Source organism: Vicugna pacos, chromosome 25 (genome assembly GCF_048564905.1).
Source record: "Vicugna pacos chromosome 25, VicPac4, whole genome shotgun sequence".
Classification (NCBI taxonomy): Eukaryota; Metazoa; Chordata; class Mammalia; order Artiodactyla; family Camelidae; genus Vicugna; species Vicugna pacos.
This window is the reverse complement of record NC_133011.1, coordinates 10,498,416-10,519,842: the sequence shown is the minus strand read 5'-3', so window position 1 is coordinate 10,519,842 and position 21,427 is coordinate 10,498,416. Positions and strand designations below refer to the sequence as shown.

The 21,427-nt window shown below is 46.3% G+C and overlaps 2 long non-coding RNA genes across 5 annotated transcripts in view; one reads left to right on the top strand and one right to left on the bottom strand.

Moving 5' to 3' along the window:
- LOC116285596 (uncharacterized) overlaps positions 1-21,078 on the top strand; it is a 77,622-nt gene extending 56,544 nt beyond the window's left edge. For all 3 annotated transcript variants that reach the window (XR_012064129.1, XR_004195278.2, XR_004195277.2), the window contains 2 exons: positions 4,506-4,702; positions 14,474-21,078. This is a non-coding gene — a long non-coding RNA (uncharacterized lncRNA). The remainder of the gene's footprint in view (positions 1-4,505; positions 4,703-14,473) is intronic.
- Positions 299-5,534, bottom strand: LOC140689252 (uncharacterized). Of its 2 annotated transcripts, XR_012064128.1 has the most exons (3): positions 4,900-5,488; positions 4,161-4,676; positions 299-624 (listed from the first exon to the last, which is right to left on the bottom strand). It is a non-coding gene; the product is annotated as an uncharacterized lncRNA (long non-coding RNA). The 2 variants fall into 2 exon arrangements; XR_012064127.1 differs by lacking the exon at positions 299-624 and having other exon boundaries at positions 3,861-4,676; positions 4,900-5,534.
- Positions 21,079-21,427: the final 349 nt, after the last annotated feature.

Below are 21,427 nucleotides of genomic sequence, written 5' to 3'. Positions count from 1 at the left end.
AGCCCAGGACGTCTCCCTGATTTTCTGCTGAAATACCTGTTCACTCTTGTACGCTGTTCTCGTTCATTCGCTGCGAGGATCAGTCGGGATAGAGGAATTCACTCACCTGTTTCCGCAGTCCTCACCAGGCATACTCATCTTCTCTGAGTGCCTTTATCAGCACTTTTATTATTTGTCGCAGTAGCGGCGTGGGGACTTGTAGACTGTGGGGACCCCTTTTATAGTCAGGAAGAACTGTTAGGCACTTAAGGGAACTTCTAAGAAATTAAAGATCAACCACCAGAGGGAGGCCAGAAAATGATGCTGACTCTTTAATTAACGTCTCCCAGCCTTCATCAGTTTCTCATAAGGGCCTATTGAACAAAGGGACAGCTTTCTATTTTTTGTTTTACGTTGTATTTTGAATGTGAGAATTCATTTGAAGTCTTTCCAGAAGGCTCGGTGCTGGGCTTTTGCAACATCTATAGACATTCTCACTCCATATCTTTCTCCACACCTTCTTCCTACCCAAGAGCTCCCAAGCCTTTTAAACCCAGGACACGGCAACTCCTGCTTCCTTGGCCTGGAGAGTGTACAGAGAGGATGACTCTGGCGTGTGACTGAGCACACAACGGTGGCGCCATCCTGCAGAACAAAGTGAGAGTCTCGGTTGGGGAGGAGATTCCAGCATCACTGTCCTGGCTCAGAGCAACAGCCACAAAACAAAGCAGCAGAGGCCCTGCCTGGGAGCCTGCAGCACGGAGTAATGGAGACTCTGAGCTTGGCTGAGCAGGCCCCACACGGGTGGCCGAGGCCAGGAGAGTCGGGGTGTCTGCTTTGTCCAGGCGGGAATTTGGGCTGCCTGGCCCAGGTTTCAGCTGCTCTCGGTCAAAAGCTGGCATTGATGATGGCAGTGGGTCTTGTTTCATTCTAGGGCTGTGCCCTGAAACAGCACAAGGCTGAAAGTAGCTCTCCCTTCCCTGGGGAGATGCTGAGAACACGCAGAGCTAAGGCCTCACCACCCCCCACTCCCCTGTGCAGTCACCTGCGGAAGAGCTAACCCCACATCCAGGCTATTTATTGTTCAAATGTTGCCCCTGCCCTAAGTGACCTTCCCACATACCTCTCTGTGTGACTCCCAGTGCAGCTCAAATCCTACCTAAATCATTGAATCTGCACGAATACCTTGTACAGGCGAGGCACCGGTCCTGATCTGGGCACGGTCCTGGGGTCCCTGCTGTGAGTCACCTCTTCTTTCCCAGAGCTCACTTGGCACTCTGTCTGTCTCTGCTGGAGTTTCACATGCTGGGCTGTCACTCTGTTCTGCCCTCTGAGCCCCAACTCTGGACCTTTCTCTCTCACTCTTGATTGTGAGCTTCCACCTCCCAGTCTCTGGCTCAGCAAGCTGATTCTCATCTCCTGGTTCTCATTTAACCACCAGATTCTTTTGTTGGTGGTGTTTTTTCTCATCATCTCCCTATAACCAGTGTCTTGGCATACACTTTGGGAAACACTGGAGAACTGACTCAGCTTCTGGTTACTCCTCTGAACCCGTCTTAGTTTGATTTTGGCCTTGTTACCCCACAACAGACCTAAGCTATGACCATCCAGCCATAAAATCTCTACAGCAGGAACTGCTTTCTTTTCTTAAATATATATTTTAGTTGTAAGTGGCTTTTGCTGTAGGCAGAATTACCATATAGCCAAGGAGGTGCCGTGGTGATAGTTAGATGAGGAAGAGATTCCTCTGATCTTCTGGAAAATGTGCTTCTTTTGGAGGGGATTGAGAGTGAGATTGGGTTCTCTAGAGCTCTGGTTAAGAGGGGAACTCTAGTCAAGAGACTGGTTGAAAGGGGATCAAGCAGGTGAACCTCTTGTCCTCACTGTGTCTTTTTTTTTAATTGAAATACAGTTGATTCACAGTGCTGTGTTAGTTTCTGATGTACAGCATAGTGATTCAGTTATATATATATAAATATACTTTTTCATATTCTTTCTCATTATAGGTTGTTACAAGATATTGAACACGGCTCCCTGTGCTGCACCGTAGGACCTTGTTGTGTATCTGTTTTATATGCAGTAGGTTTTCACTGCATCATTTTACTGCTGACCAGGTTTTCCTTCCGCAGCTCTCCCCACCTCTGTTCTCTACTTTTACATTCCTTATTGTCTCCTTTGCAGGCTCCTCTTTTTTTAACCCACTTTTTAATGTGGGTGTTCCCTAGACTTCCCTATTCTCTCTTCTCCATTGACCCACTCTGATCTCATTGTATCCCATACATTTAAACTTCAAGTTTATTTAAACTTATCCTATAATCCTCACATATATGCTGAGGATTCTCACATGTCCCTTAAATGTCCAGCGTAGCGCTCTTCTGCAGCTCCAGACCTGCAGGTGATCAGCTGTGTCCTGTTCCTCCTGTCTCTTTCCCTTGGGGAAACAAACATGACCAAAGGGTGTGATCCTCCTCTGTTAGAGATGGGCTATGGGAGCTGAGGACAGAATGATGCATTGGCTCATCCACCTACTCATCCATTTATTCCACAAGCGCCATGCTCCTACTGGGTGCTGGGCACTGGATTTGGCATCAGGAGCCCAAAGAGGAGTAAGACACAGTGCCCGTTGTTAAGAGCCCAGATCTGTATAACATACAGAAAGACAACATATAATACAACGTGGTAAACACAATACTTGACACATATAAGCCAAGTAGAGTGGGCACCAGAGGTGGGAATTACTAACTCTTCCTGTAGAAGACTTCACACACAAGGTACCTGGAGAAACTCCTGGTAGTCTTTGGGTTTTTATGCGTGTGAACATTCAAGTACATGTAGACAGGTGCTCAGTAATTATTTGGCACCTGTGAAGACGGGGGCCAGCAGCCAATGCTAAGGACGGCAGAGCAGGAAGAATGAGGGTGAGCGTCATTGCTGATATTGGAGCAATCACCCTGGCCTTGATCTCCAGAGTCTTCCACACGAGAGAAACGCAGACCACTCACTCTCTTTTTAAAGCTCCTGTGAACACTTTCCTAGCCACCTAACAAAATTCTTAATTGAAATGGAAAAGAATATTAGAGATCAGCTAGTCCCATTTGGAGTAGAACCCTACATCTTTAACCTGTTGCTAAACCTGAGGTGCTCTGCTGGCTGGAGTTGGGGTTGGGCTCCCCCATCAGACTTCCTACCCCGTGACTGCCCGGGAAACACTTCTGCAGACATCGAAGTCTCCAAGGAAATCGCCTGCAAACCATCATGTCCTCTTTTTCTTTCTTTCCTTTTTTCTTTAATGCTTGAGGAAATAAAAGCCCTGAGTAATCAAGTAATTTGCCCAAGGTCACGCAGCTAGATTGTGCTAAAACTTAATTAAGGTTTTAGTGTTCTGCCCACTGTTTTACATTCTTTTTTTTTTCCCTTTACAACCCTGATTTGGGAAGCTTGGAAAAGCCAAGGCAAAAGTGCTAGTGAAAAGTGGAAGATTAAACTCTGAAATACAGGAAGTAAAAAGAGAGGGAAAAAGGAGGAGTAAGGAAAAGAGAAGAGAAAATAAAGAGGCAGCAGCGTTGAGACTGTTCACCTATTAACTGGCTATTTGTCCAGTGTTACTTGGGGATGCTGAGGAATCTTGTTCCCTTAATACTCCCTTGTCACCAAGGAGGTAGGTTTTCTTTCCTAGTATAAAAATATTTCTGTAATTAACCAGTCAACCAGTCAGTCTGCAGCTTCTACAAATTATATATTGGTACTCAGCACTGTGTGAAATGTGTAGGTACAAAGGAATCACAGAGGTGGCCCTGCCTAGGGTAGATGGCTCCGGGGCTTTCCGCTCACCTTCAGTATCCCCTTAACTTCCTGTTGTACCCCATTCACAGAAAACGGGCTCTCTGCAGAAATGTTTATTCAACACGATCTTGCACCCTGGGCCCAATTGATTGGACCAGAGATATTCATTCGATCCACATAGAACCAATCAGAGTCTAGTTACAGTAAGTGCGAGGGTGGTGAAAAGGAAAGGAGAGAAAGAGAGAGAGAAGAAGACAAAGGGGAGGAAGAAAAGGAGGAGGAGAAACAGAAGAGGGAAGAAACAGAAATAAGAGGCAAGAGAGGTGGTCAGATAGAGACCAAGAAAAAAGAATAGAGATTTATTTGATAATCTTTTGCTACCTGAATGCAATACATACCAGAGAAGGCAGATGTGCTGGGTGAAAAGGATGTAATGGACACTTACAGAGAACCAAAGACTGCTTATCCCCATGCTCCTGACAGCAGATTCCCAGTCCTGCATTGGGGACAGTGTGTGAGAGATGGAAGTTAGCAGCACGCTGGCAGGAAGTGACAGCCCCTTTGGACCAAAGCCTCCGCAAGACCCCCTTTCCTCTCCTTCTGTGCCCAGATGCCATTCTGCAGCTGCTGTGTGTCCGTACCCCATGTGCTCCGCCCTGCTGTTCTCACAGAGCTGTTAGTAGACAGACATCTGGTGAGGCCAGGGGAAGACACCTGACTTGCCTTGGTTCATATCCCCACAGGGATTCAGACAAGTCAAGGCACAGGAGAGGTGAAAGCTTCCGCGTTTATCCCTGAAGATCAGAGCCTCCGAGCGGCCGAGGATCGGCGGGAAGGGGGCGGCTGGTCCCTGGAGGCGGCCGCGCCCATGTGCAGAGACGGGCCTGCGCTCACGAGTGGAAGCTCCTGAATTCCTGTGGGGGCTGAGAGTTGGAATATGGTAGGAAGGCAAACGCTAAGGAATTTTTTTGATGCTGTATTTGCATAGTACACCCATTGTTTTCACTTTGTTTTGGGGTGGCTTGGGCAAGCGGGGGCTAATTCTCCCAAGCACCTCTTGGCACAGGTACCGGTTGTGTCAATGAGCGATTGCCACATCGTGTTGTGTAACCAGCCACCCCAAACCTCACGGCTTACCACAGCAAGCTCTCGTTCTCACGCTCAGGAGTCCGCGTGGCTCCTGTGGGTCACGTGAAGGCGCTGAGCTCCGGCTGGGCTGGGCTCCTGGTCTCGGGTTGGGTTTCGGTCTGTGCGTTCTCTCTGCAGCGCAGGCTGAAGGGGTAGCCGCCGTCCAGGGAAAGCTCTGTTCGTGGCCGTGGCAGAGGAGTGGGAGGGCGGTCCCAACTGTCTGGGCCTTTGTGACATCACTTCCCAACCCACTGACTCACAGTAAGTCACTCAGCTGAGCCCAAAGTCAAGTGACAGGGAACTGCACGCTCACCGCAGAGCGGGGAGGGAAGGAGTGAATAGTCTTGAACAAGCAGCCATCTGATCTACTGCTCTGGTGCTCACAAACATTCCACCTACCCCCACAGCTGCCCAAGAGCGGCGTGAGAAGAGCCCGGAAGTTCCCTTTCCATCTCCATCTACCCCACCTGCATGTCCCCCACCCTCTGAGGGTCCAAATTCTGTCTTCTCAGGCCACCTTCAGTTCCCTCCAGGGCAAGCGCAGACTGTCTCTTAGCACAGTCTGTCACGAATTATTGCTCAGGCAGGATGAACTAGTTCAGACAGAACTGTCTTGTCGAGCAAGCCTGTCAGGGTACCTCCCAGCTCCAGCTCACGGCCTCCCAAAGACTGTGATCTGAATGGAGGACTCCCGAGGGCCCACGCCACTGTACCTGCAGAGCAATGCTTGAAATTTGTCATTTTACCATTTGGATTTGTTTATTATCTATGCCGCCTCCTCCAGACTACCGACTACAAAGGCAAAAAGCCTGTGTCTGTTTTATTCACAACCAGTGGTCTCAGTGCCAGCCACACAGAGGCACTCAAAAAGTATTTGTTAAAGAAGTGAGTTAGGGATTAGCAGATACACACAGTACTATATATAAAATAAACAACAGGGCCTACTGTACAGCACGGGGAGCTGTATTCAATATCCTGTAATAACCTGTAATGGAAAAGAATCTGAAAAGGAATATATATCCACATATATAACTGAATCACTATGCTGTACACCAGAAACTAACACAACATTGTAAATCAACTTTACTTCAATAAAAAAAAGAAGAAGAAGAAAGAAAGACGTGAACAGGCCCCATAGGAACAGGTTCTATTGTCTTGGAGCCCAGGTTTTCAGTATTTCCCCAAATGCTGGCCACATGCGTCATTTCAGTGCCTCTGAAAACCCCTCCCCTCCCCCACTCCTTCACCAAGTAAGTGAGGCTGGATCTGGACGGCAAGACTTGGTGGTGGCAGAGCCTCCCCCACCGCTCCCTGGGGCCCCTCCCAGTTCTTGGAGCGACTTCTGCTAGCAGGTCACCTGCCTGGACAGGTCGCCTCTGCCCTGATCCGGATGCCCTCTGTGGGTCTCCCGGCCTGATGACAGTCACAGTGTCCTGCTGAGCTGAGCACTGCCCTCATTCCTAGGAGCTCTCAGGGAGTAAATGTGTCAGGTTGCGCTCATTTCCTTCTCTCTCTCCCTCTCCTCCTCTTTCCTCAACTGCGGTTGAATAATCTGACTGGGGGAGGCGGCTGGGGAGAGGATTCCTTCCCGGTGACCTCTCATCAGGGCCTCATAAGCCCCAAGCACGGTTCTGTCTAGATCTAGGACTTGCCTACAGGACCTGGACAAATGGCAGGTGGGAGATCCGAATACATGCTGGGCCTTGACAGGGGCTTTAGAGCCAGACAGATTTGGGTTCAAATCCCATCTCTGCTATTTTCCTGATCACGAGACTGAAGACAAGTCTTCGAGCCTTTCTGCTCCTTGGTCCCTCATTTGTAAGGGTTACTGGTGCTGCCCAGCGGGGCACTTGTGAAGATTAAATGAGTCTATTTCCAGTGCCTGCCAACCACCGAGCACTCAGAAAAGGTATCATTCCTCAGCGCCATCCCATCTGCTTGTTCATTCATCTATTTTTCCCCTCTGTTTTTTTTTTTCAATAAAATCAGGTTAAAATCAACTATACCTCAATTAAAAAAAAAAGAAAAGAAAAAATAATTCACATAAGATAGGAAAAATTAAACAGGTTAGAATAAATATCACACCAACCTAGAAGAAGGAACCAGGTTAACCTGCAGGGTTGGATTTGGGAAGAAAGGACAGTCCCAGCCTTTCTTTCCTAACCTGCTCAGAGTGTGTGTCTGATAAAGCCTCTGATGTATAAATTTAATTATTTAAGAATATATTCTTATCTTTTGGAAAACATCCATGTATAGTCAAGACTTGTATATGTATATCATAAAAAGCAGAATTAGGAAACACTTGAATCGCTGCAGGGTGTTGGGTGATGTCAAGGATGTGTCGATAGAGAAGATTCTGGGGAGCTGAAGATTCTGGGAGCAGCGGTAGTGGGGTTCAGCTTAAAGGCTCAACATATCACCAGTGGCACAGTCACTAGGTTGTACTTCAAAACTGAGGATAGCAGGTGTTTCTTAGACTGATACGTTCTGGAATGTTCTGTAAAATTCAGCTTGCGGGGTTATAGTCATGTCACAGAGCTCTTTAAGCATCACAGGGATGTCTGCCCTTGTACACGGGGCCTGTCTCACCCTGACACCCATCAATCCATGCCCATCTTTCTGCTCCCCAGTCCCCTCTCCTGTCATTTCAATCTGCATTCCCTCCCCTAACTAAGATCTGGGTTTGTCTTTGGATATCCCAAACTCAGGAATGAATTTAAAAAGTGCTACCTCTCGCAGATCTGCCCGCCCTGGGCAGCATACCCCAACAGCAGGAGCTCTGAAACCAGTTTCCCCCATTCTCAGGCTGAGGTGAGCTCCCTCTGCCCCCAGGTCCTGCGAGTAGGAAGGGGGCAGTCCAGAAAGCAAGCCCGGGGTCAGTGGGGTTTTATTTGTTTGTTTGGGTTAGTGACTTTTTTCTTAGAGATTTGTCATTGTAACTTCTCCGCTAAGCAGGAGCTTCTGGGGACAGGGACTTACTTATCTTTATCTCTCCAGGATGAAGCATTCAGTAAATGTTTGCTGAACAAATTAAAGAGCTCATGAGTGGAACTAGCTGAGCTTAACAAATAGTGAGCGTGCAAGAAATATTTGTTGAATAATAGAATGAATCAGTGGCTCGATGAACACGTTTGAACTGCTATATCCTTTCCACTTTCTTCTTAGCGGACTGTTTCTGACTCAGTTGACCTGATCCCTCATGACATGACATTCAGCTTGGTGTGACCTTTGGGCTGCATAGAGTTTAGGCGGCAAAGGACTCAGGCTCTGCAATCATATAGATGAGGGTTCAAATAGCTGTCACTTAGGAATCCTGCATGACTTGGGCAGGGCACATAGCTTAAGTCTGAGTTTCTTCCTTCTAAAATTCAGAATGGTAACAGTCCTGACTCAGAAGTTTTGGGAAAGGCTCAATGGGGATAATCCATCTAACGTACTTAGCATAATGCCTTAATGCCGCCTTAATGCCCAGCACTGAGCGAGCGCTCAATCAGTGATGGCTGTTGTTATTCGTTACTGCCATTGTCTCCTCCTTCTCATCCTTGTCCCAGGCGTCTGGGCTTGGTGAGAAGGCTCTAAGGCCCTTCCCAGGGCAAAGGTTTCACCTCTCTGTGGAGATCACAGTTGCCCCTCTCTGCCAGGTACAGCAGCACTAGGTAGAGATGTCCTGATCACTCTTAAGTGGGTGGTCTTTAAGCCTGGTTTGGAGAGTGGGTGGTTTGTTTTAACAACCTAATCTTTATTTTTTCTCTTTTAACAAAAATTTATAATAAAAAATTCAGGTAGAAATAACAAAAAATCTAGATAGAATCAAAGCAGAATGTTTATGTGTGGCTTCTCAAGCCACTTGCCTCAGTTGAAATCCTGACCCCTTCAGTTACCAGTATGTGAGATTGCCCAGATATCTGACTAAGCCTCAGTTTTCCCATCTTCAAAATGGTCACTGTAATGGTACACACTTGACAAGGTAGTTGCATGAGCTACTAAGTATAACAAACGGCTCTCCTGGGCCCTCAAAGGTTATCGATCATTACGTGAGTGTCTGATGGTGGAGAAAAGGTTGAACCAACTGCCACCTCCAGTGGCGATGTTCAGGCGTCTCCCCTGGAACCACGTTTTGAAACTCCAGATCTTACTAGTTACACTGTTCTGACTTTCTGTCTGCCTAAGTTGGGGCTGCCACACCCAAAAACATTCCAGAGTGCCTCTGCTCTGACCAGGCTCTTAATCTGAATCGTGAATCTTAATATGACAGAAAACTGATTTGGAAAATCTCAGTTCTGCCCCAAGCTCAGGGTCATGTCCTTTATCCTTTGACTTTAAAAGTTGTTTTTATAGACGGTAAGGGACTCACACCTAAATCATGCAGGCCCTGCCCATGTCACACTCAGTTTAATTGGACTCACTGTGAGAAATATGTCCCTGCCTTTTGTTAGTCAATCAAGAAAAACAGAAGCAATTTGTACTGTCCAGGATGTACCCCGAACTATTTGCAAGGTCAGTGATAACATGCTGTGAATCAATTTTAATTAAATTGGTTCACTTTGATCTAAAAAATATTGTAACTTTTACAAATGCGTCATTTTGGCAGTTATATAAAGACCACAGATGACTAGGATGTCATTTGTAAATCCAAAAGGAACTATTATAGAATGATATATATGTGAGAGCAAAACAATATTTATAAAAACCATGCCAGGATTTTCTCTAGTAAAAAGAGAAGGTGATTTTCAAAATCAAAAAAATATATAAATATAAGCACTATTTCCTAGATTTTCCATCTGACTAGTCAAAGTAAAAAGATACAGCTTTATTCGGTGCAGCGGATCCTTGATTAGCCGGAATTCTTTGGGAATAGTGTGCTTGGGTTAACTGGATTCTCTCTACCTTGTGAGAAACTCTTCTAGACCATAGTTTTGTCCTTCCCTCCCCCTTTTCTTCCTCTCTCCCTCCTATTTTCTCTCCTTCCTTTCTTAAAAATGAGTATAAGGGATATAATTTAATCTTTCAGATTTTCTGACAATCATTTTGAACATGAAATTTCACTGTTCAGTCTTAAAATAAATTGGCTTGATTAAGTTTCTGGACAATTGAATAGCAAATCAGCCTGTGGTTATTTGACCAATCCCCAGCCCCTCTGTCTGACACAGTCTTCATTTACTTTCTTCGTAGCATGCAATACTGTTTGCAAATAAACAATTCATCTGTTTGTGTCTGTGTTTCCTCTCTGCCTGGCCCTCTTAAGTGTTAAGTGCCGTGGGGTGGGGACTGGCTAGTTCTCAACTGAATCTGCAGCATCTGGAGGTGTTTGGGACGAGCTAGCCACTTTGTAAATGTTGGTTGGATAATGAATGCCTTGGTTTCTTATTCTTCACCTATCACCAAAAAGTCCTCACTGACAAGGCTTAGCTCATAGTAAGGGAGCAGTGATAACCCAGGGCCCAGCCCAGACCAGGAATATGGACTGGTTCTAAAAACCAGAGCAGGCAAAAGATCATCCCTCTAGGGAATCAGATAATGGCTGCAGGGGGTGCTGCGGGGGCTTATTAGGCATAGAGGACCCTCTTCCGGCTTCCTACACTGCGGATGCTGAGAGAGCTCTGCAGGTAAGACTGTTCTAGGCGTTGGTGCCAGTGACCACCGGGAGCCTTCGTCCCTGATGAGTGAGGATGGACCTCATGGGCAGGGAGGCCTCTTCTCCCGGAATGGGCAGGCCCATTTGGCCTGGATTAAAACCAGGCTAATGGCCTCCTTGGCCCCTGATCTTGGCCTTCTGGTTCTTATTACTCTTAGGGTGGAAGGGTCAGGAATGGTTAATCCAAAGAAAATCTATCTACAGAAAGAGTGCTTCTCCTTAAGACTCAGAGCAGAGCTGGCCTGAGCAGCCCACCACCGTCTTGGAGCTGGAGGGTAATGGCAGCCCCAGCCTCATGGGAACTTCTGGGGGAGAAAGAATGCAGAGAGCAGGTGACACAAATTCAGCCAAGACCACAAAGTTGCTGGCTTCTAACCTCTTCACTCTTCACGCTGTAAGTTTCTGACTAGAACTTCAGAAGGTATTGACCTGACCCGTGTCAGTCCATCTTGTGCTCGGAGACAGAACAGAGAGGGAGACTTGACATGCTGCCACTGGAGGGGTGATCTAGGCAGCAGGATGCAAATCTCAGTCAGACGTGCATCCATTACCTCCCGGAACCCTTCATATCCGCTGAGTGCCAGGCGTTTGCTGAGTGTTTCATAAAGATTCTAATACAGAATCTTCTCTGCAACTTCTGCAGGATACCTATCATTGTTCTCATTTTATAGACAGAGAAACTGAGACTCAAAAAGATGAAGGAATTTGCCTAATGTCAGGTGGCGTGAGATATGATCTCCAAAGCACATGCTCGGCCTTCTCCGCTGCATTTCCCCCTGAGCGGAGGGTGTGCAGGCAGAGATAAGCAGGAACTTCCAAGAAGCACTTGTTACCTAACCAAAAATAACTTCAACCTTTGTTTGTCATCCAAGAACATCATTATGTGTGCCCTCTACGGAAATGCATCATAATTCAGTCAGACCCTATGATATATGTGGTGTTCTATGCCATGTCCCCAGCCAGCTGTGCATTAATTGATAGTTTTCCTTCTAGCACTGCTTGCTGCAATCTGAATTTCTCGGCAGCTTCCAATCTTGTCGGTATCTTTGTGCTCAACTGCTGTGAGCTGGCCCGAGGGTGACTCTGCCTTTCCTATGAGTTCCTGAGAGTTTTTAGCTGTGCAAAGACCTTTTCTCTGACTCCAGTGCTCAGTGAATGGTGATTTGAACCCAGGAGCTCAAGAGTGGCCATGTTCCATCTACCGTGAGTCCAGGGAAGTGGAGAGAGCATAAGGCAAGTGTTTGTTGAGATGAGAAATGAGACAGGTTACAAATTCAGGGTCCAGGACAAAGTCTTATCCACCATATGGAGCACTGCCTCACTCCAGATACCCCAGGAAGCTTCCTTGATTTAAGCCAGCCTTCAGCAGAGAGAGCTACTCTGCCACATGACTCAGGCTCTTTCCTAAGACTGCACCATGGATTTTGTATAAAAATGTTGCTTCCAGTGCCACTCCACTAGTGGAAAAATCGGATGCAAGAAAATGTAAAGCCATAAGGGACAATTAAGATAAACATGAGCTATTCTTTCAATGAATAGTATCTAGCCATTCCAATTCATTATTGTGAAGACTGGATAGAAACAAAAAGCAAAATACGATGCTGACTTTAATGCACATTATTCTAGCATTGTGAAAAAAAGAAATGCATTTGAAGAAGATGGAGGAAAGTACACCAAAATGGCAACAATAATAAAATGTCAGGTTAACGAGATCATATGTGTTTTCCCTTAATTTTTTCTATTTTATTTCTACAATGTGGCTCTATTATGTAGATGATTTAAAACAATTCTTCTTCCCAAAGCTCAAACCTGAGCAGTTTGGGTAGTTTCTGGGAGTCCTTCGAGTCATTACAGATCCTTTGCCTAAAAGGAAGGACTGAATTCAACTTGAGAATTAGGAAGTAGTTGTTGGCAAAAAAGGGGATGCCCACCTGTCGGCTGGGGACATGAGTGATAGTTCTTCTGTCAAGCCCAAGAGGAGAACTGGGTGACTACTTGCAGAAATACTTCCGTGAAAGAGCTGTGAAGTAAACCAAGAGGCGGGGCCGTGTCTTCCCAGTGAGCATAGGTGGCCGGCTCCTGGCCAGGCACTGCCCTCTCTCAGACCCTCCCCGTCTGGGCTCTGGAGCACCTCTCCCTTCCTCAGCAGCTCTCCTCCTCAAAGCTCCAAGGAACCATGCTACCCACTGACCCTGAACTTCATCTCTGTTAAATGCCTCCAAATTATCTTAATGAGGATTCTCCCTGCCCACTGGGGGGTCAACTCAGGGCTGCCCTGTGACTCCTCCTGTTGGCGAGGTGCAACAGGTCACTAAGAGGCTTGCTCAAACACCCCCTCAGGGGAAGACCTGCAACCAGAACTTTTGTGTTCCTGGGTCTCAGAATGCTTCTTAGTTCACTGAGCCCAGCCAATGCCCCCAGTGAGCGAGGACTGAACAGGATAAGTAGTAAAGGGGGATGAGAACCTGGGGCCCAAGCTCCCCTTGAGCAAGCAGCCGCGTCCAGGACGGGTGGACTGCCATGGGTTTCTGTTCATCAGTCATGAGACACCCACCGCAGGGGCTAACATATGAATGAGCAGTTGGCCTTGTGTGGATGAACAGTAATTAGCTAAAGATTAAGAAGCAAGTTAGCAACAAGTTCTCCCCAGAGAGCAAAACAAGTGTGCAAATAATGTGAGAGGAGACTCCCCATGCCCCCCCCCACACACAAAGGACCAGAGCTACTTATCAAATAAGTGGAAATTACTTACTGTACATTAAATATCAGTATTTAGTGAGTGGCTACCACATGGAGGCCCTATGCTGGGTGGTGAGCGAAGCTGAAGCAGTCGGATGGTCCTCGAGTCAGAAACTCACTGTCAGGGACCTTGGGGTAGTCCCAGGGGAAGGTTTGGACTTGTCTAGGTAGTTCCCTGGCAAGACCAGATACAGCTAAAAGGCAGGTGCTGAACTTGCATCATGGAGGGCTTCCTGGGGCCACATATACTATTGAGCATATAGCAGAAAAGCCAAACCAGTTAGCTAGGCCCCAGGTCTCTGCTTTGACACCTTTGCCTCCCAGAAGCCACCACTGACTCCCAGAACTCTGGGTTCCCCTGTTACACACTCAGACTGTAACGGTAGCACTCATGAGTGTGATTGTGTGATTGATGGTCTGTTTCCATGCAAATAGGAATGGGGGTGTCTCTTTATCACCATTGTACCCTCAACCTGGCATGAATAGGTTCCCTACAAATATTCACAGCACTCACCACACAGTAAGGATGCAAATACTTAGGTAATTATTTCTCTGCTGCCTTGTTCATTGCTAAACTTTAAGTCCCAAGTGCACAAGGACCTCCATTATCTTGTTCTCCACCAACATTGGCACAGTGCCTGAACATCGTGGCACCCAATATTGGTGGCAGAAATAAAGACACGAATAGAAGTCCACAGATCTAGAGATGGGCAGGGAAAGGGGGATAAAACTGAGAGGTTGGGAGTCAAATATGCCCAAGAATGAACCAGGGGAGCACAAAGTGAGAACGTCTAGGGCTTCTGACTGTGTGGACATGGGACACCCACATCCTCCTTTCCAAGTGTGTGGTTAAGGGAATGGGGGAGGCCAGCCACCACACTCAAGTTGGTAAACCAAGGCCAAGGGCCTCTTTACCCCAGAAGACAAGCTAAACCACTCATTTCCTCCTCTGCAAAGTAAAAAGCACGGGTCCTTTTCTTTTGTGAGATGGAGCCTTGAACTCCCCAAAAGTCTGGGGAGCAGGGGGAAATGGTTTGGCACCTGCAAGGTCGGGTTCACACATAGGGGTGGATTCCAGCCTGTTGGCTGGGAGCTTTAGTGCCGCTTGCTGACTAGCTACGAGGTCAGCTTTGTGTCCGGTAGGTAGAGACTTGAGTTTGCATCACTGGGGCCGCCTCTGCTAGAACTTCCAATTTTTCTTCTTCCCAGGTGTGAGTGGAGACAGGCTCCAGGAAGAGTTCAGGAAGGCGAGGGAGCCAGTAATCCACAGCAGCGTGACAAGGGAAAGATGCGGGCCATCTGGAAAGCTACTCGAGGCATCTCTCCTCTCTGCGGTAATTTCTCTCCCTGGATCACTTGCCAGAGTTGGCTGCCAAGGCAAGGACTCTCCTGGAAGTTGAGAAACTGCTGAAATAGTGTGAAGATTCAGGAACTAAAAGCCATGCTGCAGACGGGAATTGCTGGAAGACTTTCCTCTCTCTGGGCCGCCTCCTCTTCCCGCCTCTCCCATTCTAAAACATGTTTTAGGTTCTGTCTTTCATGAAATTCCTTCTTATCCCAATTTCCACTTCCTACTTTCCTGGGCACCAAAAAGGGAAGGGGGAGCACTGAATGTTGAAAGCAGCCACCCCCAGTCCTCACCCCAACACACACACACACACACACATACACACACATCTCTAAAACACTTCACCCATTTTTAGCAGATAAAAAGGTTAAAGGAAAATGTAGACTTTTGCCAGGATCTATCTTATTGCCTAATCAATCTGCTTGGATGGTATGACTGACATATTTTAAAACAGACTTTCAGATTTTAAGCTAGCTGCTCTGTGATTGATTCGGCCTTTTGTCACGAACGCTTTGTATTTGGAGGGTAGAGGTGGCAGAGCCTGTATGCGGCTGATGGGGGGAATTTTGAACATATTTGTGCTGATCTCACCAGCCTTTGAGGGGACGAACCAAACATTTCTCTTTCGTGTGCTTGTGTCTGTGGTTCGTGTACATGTGGGGTTATTATTCTACTTAGTACCTCCATTCAGTTTGCCCCGGAGAGTTTTCTAGAGACATTGACTTTCTTTACTTATTTTTTTAATTCAAGTGTCACAAATGTTGAACATCAGTAAATTGCTCTGACTTGATTTAAGCCATTGTTGAATTCGACCTTAATCATAACCACAGGAGTATAGTCTATGCAAATTCTTTAGTGTTTTGTAGAAGCGAGTAGTTTATATGTTCATTCAAGTGAAGTATTCATAGTCACATTTTTGCTTAAATACTAAGATACAACATTTCCAGGCAAAAAGTAAAGAGTGGTCCCCAAACCTGTAACTCTTTAAAATGATGTCATTCTAGTTGGGGGTGGGTGTAGCTCAGTGGTAGAGAGCATGGTTAGCATGCATGAGGTCCTGGGTTCAATCCCCAGCACTTCTATTAAAATAAATAAATAAATAAATAAATAAATAAATAAATAAACCTAATTACCCCCCCAATAAAATTAAATTAAAAAAATTAAATTAAAAAAAAATTTAAATGATCTCATTCTACTAATAAATGGAACCCAGTTGTGTATGTTTACGTGCTGGGGGCAGTGCTCAGTGGTGGGGGTGACCCCGACAGTGAGCCAGCAGATTCACGCTGTGGTCCCCAACTGCCCCTCACCCACCAGCTGTGTAAGCATGGGTCACTTTGTCTTTCTCAGCCACTCTTTCCTTCTGTGGAGGAAATTTAGAATCATCTAGACCAAGGCTAAATCTGGCCCACTGCCTGATTTTATACATCTCACAAGCTAGGGACGGCTTTTACATTTTTATACAGTTGGTAAAATAGTATTCCATGAAAGGTGAAAATTATATGAAATTTAAATTTCAGCGGCCCATAAATAAAGTTTTATTGGCACATAGCCATGCTCACTTATTTAGGTATTGTCTGTGGCTGTTTTCCCAGTGCAGTGATAGTGTTGAGTAGTTGCCATGGAGATGGTATGGCCCAGAAGCCTAAAATACTTACTGTCTGGTCCTTTGCTGAAAAAGGTTTCTGGCCCTGATCTAGTTCAACTCCTTGACAGATGAGGAAATTAAAGCTTGGCCAAGTCTTAGTTCAAAAAGACAAAGCATAGAGAGAGACAAATGGCCATTTTGAAGCATCCAAAGGAAAAAAAACAATTAACAATAAACAAAAGAGTAAGGACGCAAAAGGAATGTCTTTCTTAAATGACAAAGGATCATGTGTTATACGAGAGATAAGGACAAAGACCTTGCGAAACCCTCAGGACACGCTGCATTGTCTGCACGGAAGAACTGGTATTTTCTTAATCTGGAATCAAATTATGATGGGTTGCCGAGGAGGATTTGGGAGGTGGGCAAATGACGTCAGAAGCAGCTTGAGATTCTTCATGCTGATAAGACTCCAGGAAACTTACACCCAGACTCGCTACAGGAAATGGAGGTGGACATTCGAAACGCTTTAGTGGGCCTTTTCAAAAGTGTGAGGCAATGCTGTGACTGGAGAAAAGGAGCTGGGGGCGGATTAGAGCTTTTGAGTCAAAGGAGGTCTAGTGTCAGAAAATCCCAAAGCCCTTCAGGTCACAGACTCGACTTAGAATAGCCAGCATTGTTTTGAGAGCTTGGCCCTCACAGGTGACAAGGCTCATATCCCAACAGGTATACAGGAGCAAAGTAAGCATGCAGTCGGCCACATAACGATTTTAGGAAGGTTTAGACAGTTTCATGGGGTGAGGGAGGCCAAAACAAGTTCATCACCCTTCAGTTTACGTAGGAGCATTGCTGGAATATGACTGATGATGAAAAATAATATTTCAAGCCCAAACGTGAGCAGGGGAGAGAAGAAATTGCCCCGAGATCCGCACTGCTGCTGATCAACGGGGTGCCAAGCTCTGCTCCCCTGGCAAGGGCTGAAGTGGATAAAATATAAAACTGAACTTGCTGAACAGAAAGGATCTACCCTGGGAATTCAGTTTATTGCCAACACACAGTCAGTGTTTCACTGATTCAGCGAGCAAGAAGGACCCTCTCTGAACTGAACTCGTGGTTAACAGCGTGAGCTTGCGAGTCAGACTGCCTGGGGTTGCATCCAAAATCTACCACTTGAATTCCTTGGGCAAGTTGCTGAACCTCTCAGGTCTCACTGTCTTCTGTAATAATAACACTAATTTAAAAAGAACAATAATAACAGTACCTCCATTTTGGGCTACTGAATTTAAGTGAGATTATTGATAGGCAGTGCCTGGGACAACTGAGCATTCATGGGCGCTCATTTGATGCCCCATGCCTGCTATTGGCTGCATTGGCATTAACTCAGAACATGGATCTGAGTGCAAATAGTTGTGGGTTGAACTGCCAGCTTCACCACTGAGTAGCCTTGAAACCTTGAGCAGATTACCTCAACTCTCTGAGCTTCAGTTTTCCTATTTGTAAAATAGTGGCAACAATAGTACTTACCTTAAGGGGCTATGGTGAGGATTTAAGTGAGAAAATATACTTAAAGTGCTTGGGAGTGTTTCCGGCACTTAGCTATTATGCTGACGATTATGATATCATCACCACCTTTATTATCATTCACTGGTCCCCTAACACCCAAAAATGTTCTGAAGACAGGCTGTGGAACAGTAAGCCTGATAAGTGATGCGTACCTGGCATACATACACAAAGAATCTTCACATAAATGACTTGATCAAATGGTGGTAAAATGGGTTCGGATTGTCATGGGATTCCTCCCCTGAGCTGGAGAGACAGGGTGCAGGCTGAAGGGAGACTGTGGAGGATGCTGCCACGGGCATCCCCACCGGCTGGGGTCCTCCTCCCGCCCCAACGCCCTCCAGGCTGAGCCCAGAAGTGGTGTGTGCTCTGACTCCTTTGATTCTCCCCTTGAATCACTGAGATTCTTGCTTCTGGTCTTCCCACCTCCTTTCTGCCAAATTCCGTTATTCGTGTTTCCATCAGGCTTCTCCACATTGGGAACTTGTGGCTACAATACCGCCTCGTGTTCCAGGTAAAATTAAGCTCCTGACTCATCTTCTTTATCAACAAGAAGATAGAAGCGATAGTCCCTGGAGAGGAAAGGGCTCTTTAATAGCTGGCCCAATCTCTCTTCTTAGTTTGCTGAGTCCAGACATCGTTTCCTACCATTAAGAGATTTGTTTGCTTATCTGATATTCCACAGCTTAAATTACTGGGCATTCACAGTGACAGGGCTCGACAAACCTGCTTTTCCCATTTCTTGCTACCCACACCCTTTCACTTCTGCTAACTCCTTCACAATGAACAGAAGGAAGCCTATCCGCCGACATCAGGAGTTACAAGAACATGTGTTATAGATGCCGGCGGTGTACCAGTGAGCACACGGCGTGGTAAGGCTGGGGTGTTGCTCCCACTCAATTTCTTAAGAACGAGGGTCTCTTCTCCCAAATAAGCCAGATTGGAAGGTTTGTCTTTCCTTCCGCTTTTCCATGTGCCCATCTGGGAGGCCGCTGGGGAATAAGTAACACATGGAACTCAAGTTCTCGTGCTCATAAGTTCCTTCCTGTGAACCTGTGGTTTCCATGGGATCACTTCATCCCACTTTTTCTTTTTGCTGGTGAGGAAGTCATGAAGTATGGCAATGGCTGGATCCTACCGAGCTTGGACAAGAGCTTGGCTCTCCTGACTCTCAGGCTGCCACCCTTGCCTCCTTACAGTTCTTGTTGCCTTCCCTGCTCATGGCTGGAGTGGATTCTCCTTGGTGCCTTTTCTGATGCTTCTAGGCAGCCAGGACTCATTCAGGGACCTGGCTCTTGTGTAGTTTTCTCGGTGCATGGCATTCTCTACAGACCTAAAGATTTCCTCTAGTGGCCTGTGGTCAGGACAGATACTTATTTGGGGTGAGGAACTGGGCTGCCTGAATCTGATTGGCAGAAGGTTTAAGGTGTGAAGTGTGAAGTCACCGTGTGTTTTTTCAGCTTGGTATGGCCCAGAACCCAAGTCCCACTAGGAAAGAAAACATTGAATAAATAGTCCCCGATTGGGCCATAGAGTAATGAGTGTGACAAAGGTCAAGTACAGGATATTAAGCAAGTGTGTCTCCAGGATTTTAATTTAGGTTGGGTCCAAGGAGACAGCATAGAGGATGTCATGTGTAAACAGAGACCTGAAGACTGAAGAACGTTCCAGGCCAAAGAGACAGCATCTGTAAAGGAAGAGCTGAGGCAAGAAGTAGGGTTACCTGTCTTGGCCTGGCCTTGGCTTTTGCTCATTTATCTGGTGGGACTTGATCAGGCCCATTCCAGAACCTTCCTGCTCTGCCACCACCAAGGGCGATGGTCCTGCTGCAGGGACTCAGCTGTCTGTCTCCATGAGCTTCTGGCTCTTATACCAAGGCTCAAGGCAACAAGTCGGGTCAGTCACCTCCAGTGAATGTGAGCGAGGTGAGAGGCGTGGTGAATGCTGAGACGCGCCCTCCCCCCAATCTCCCTGCAGGACTGAAGGACTCACTCCCCGAGGCTATGAGGACCGGCAGCAGACAACCTCCAATGACCAGTCTTACTCCAAAAGCAGGCAGTTCTGGGGCACCATCCCATGTTCAGAACTCTTAAGACTTCCTTTGACTTCCTTGTCCTTTGACTTCTCTCTCAACTCAATCCTGCTTCCTCTCCTCCCCCTCTAAGGGCTTTGGTCTCAAGGGCTCCTTATAAACATCCTCCTGCACACCAGTCATCATCTCAGGGGCTGCTTCCTAGGGAACCACCTTGTAGCAGATGAAAGGACCCAGGATCAAGGATGAGAAGACTGTGTCTGAGCCTGTCCCATCCTGACCATGTTATCTTGGACCAGACTTAGTCCTTATTGCTGGGGTTGGTACCAGGCACCATGTCTGTCACACAGAAGAAGGTTCTCAGTAAGTGCTTGTTGATTCAGACAGTGGATGGAATTTTCTCTGTACATGTTCTTAAAACCCACACAGTTGTCAATTATTATTATTTAGATTTAGAAAGGGGAAAAAACATAAAATAACTCCAATGAAATAGTGAAAGATGGGCTTATATGTGTAATCTGAAAACTATTACGAATGAATCTATATACAAAACAGCAACAGATTCACAGACATAGAAAACAAACTTATGGTTGCCAAAGGAAGAAGGAGAGGAAGAGAGGGATAAATTAAGTGTGTGGGATTAACAGATACAAAGTACTACACATAAAATTGATAAGCAATAAGGATTTACTGTGTAGCACAGAGAACGATATTCAATATCTTAGAATAACCTATAATGAAACAGAATCTGAAAATACATATATATAACTGAATCACCTTGCTGTACACCAGAAACTAACACAATATTGTAAATCAAGTATATTTCAATAAAAAAAAGTGAAAGATGGAACTAGATTGAAAGTTGGAGACCCTGGAGTGGGAGAGCAGGGAAGAGGATCCACAGTTGTCCAGAGGAGACATAATGAAGAAGAAAGGGAGACCGAGCGCTCAGAGCTATGAGAACTGGGAAGGAACAGAGGCACAGAAACCAAGGGTGAACAGGTGCACAACAAGGGACCATCGACAGCGTGTGCTGCTTCAGAAATGCCCAGTGGATTAAGCAATGATGGAAAACGTCAGATTCCAGAGTGACGCTCCCATTCACTCTTCCAGCAATGACCCACGGGGCCTCAGAAGTCTACTCAGAAGGAAGGGATTGTGGACGGGAACATATCTGTCTCCTTGGTCACCATGGACCCCGTGATCCAGAAGCTGCTGGTCCCCACTGGGCACCAGACAGCCTTTTATTATTATTGAATAATTCTAGGTGCTTGAAAATAAAGTTGGTAGTTCATTATCATTAATGAAATAGTATTTTGGAAAAATCTGTCTGCCACCAACCTCTGCCACACACACACACACCTACCTACCCCAATCTATCCAGCCCGGTTGCTGAGTATAAACAAAGCTGTTTCCTGGTATATCAGAAGCTGTTTTTCCTTTGCACCAGCCCTGGAAGGGAATCCCTGAGCCCCTCCCTACATTTATTTAAAGTCTGTATAGCTCTTTTGTAAATGAACCACTAATAAGTGGCGTGCTTCTAAATTTAGTCGGGAAAGGGTAAACACATAGAGCATAGATGAGAGATCTGAAGACACATTTTGAAGGGTGTACCAACAAGATATTGGAGGCAGTGGG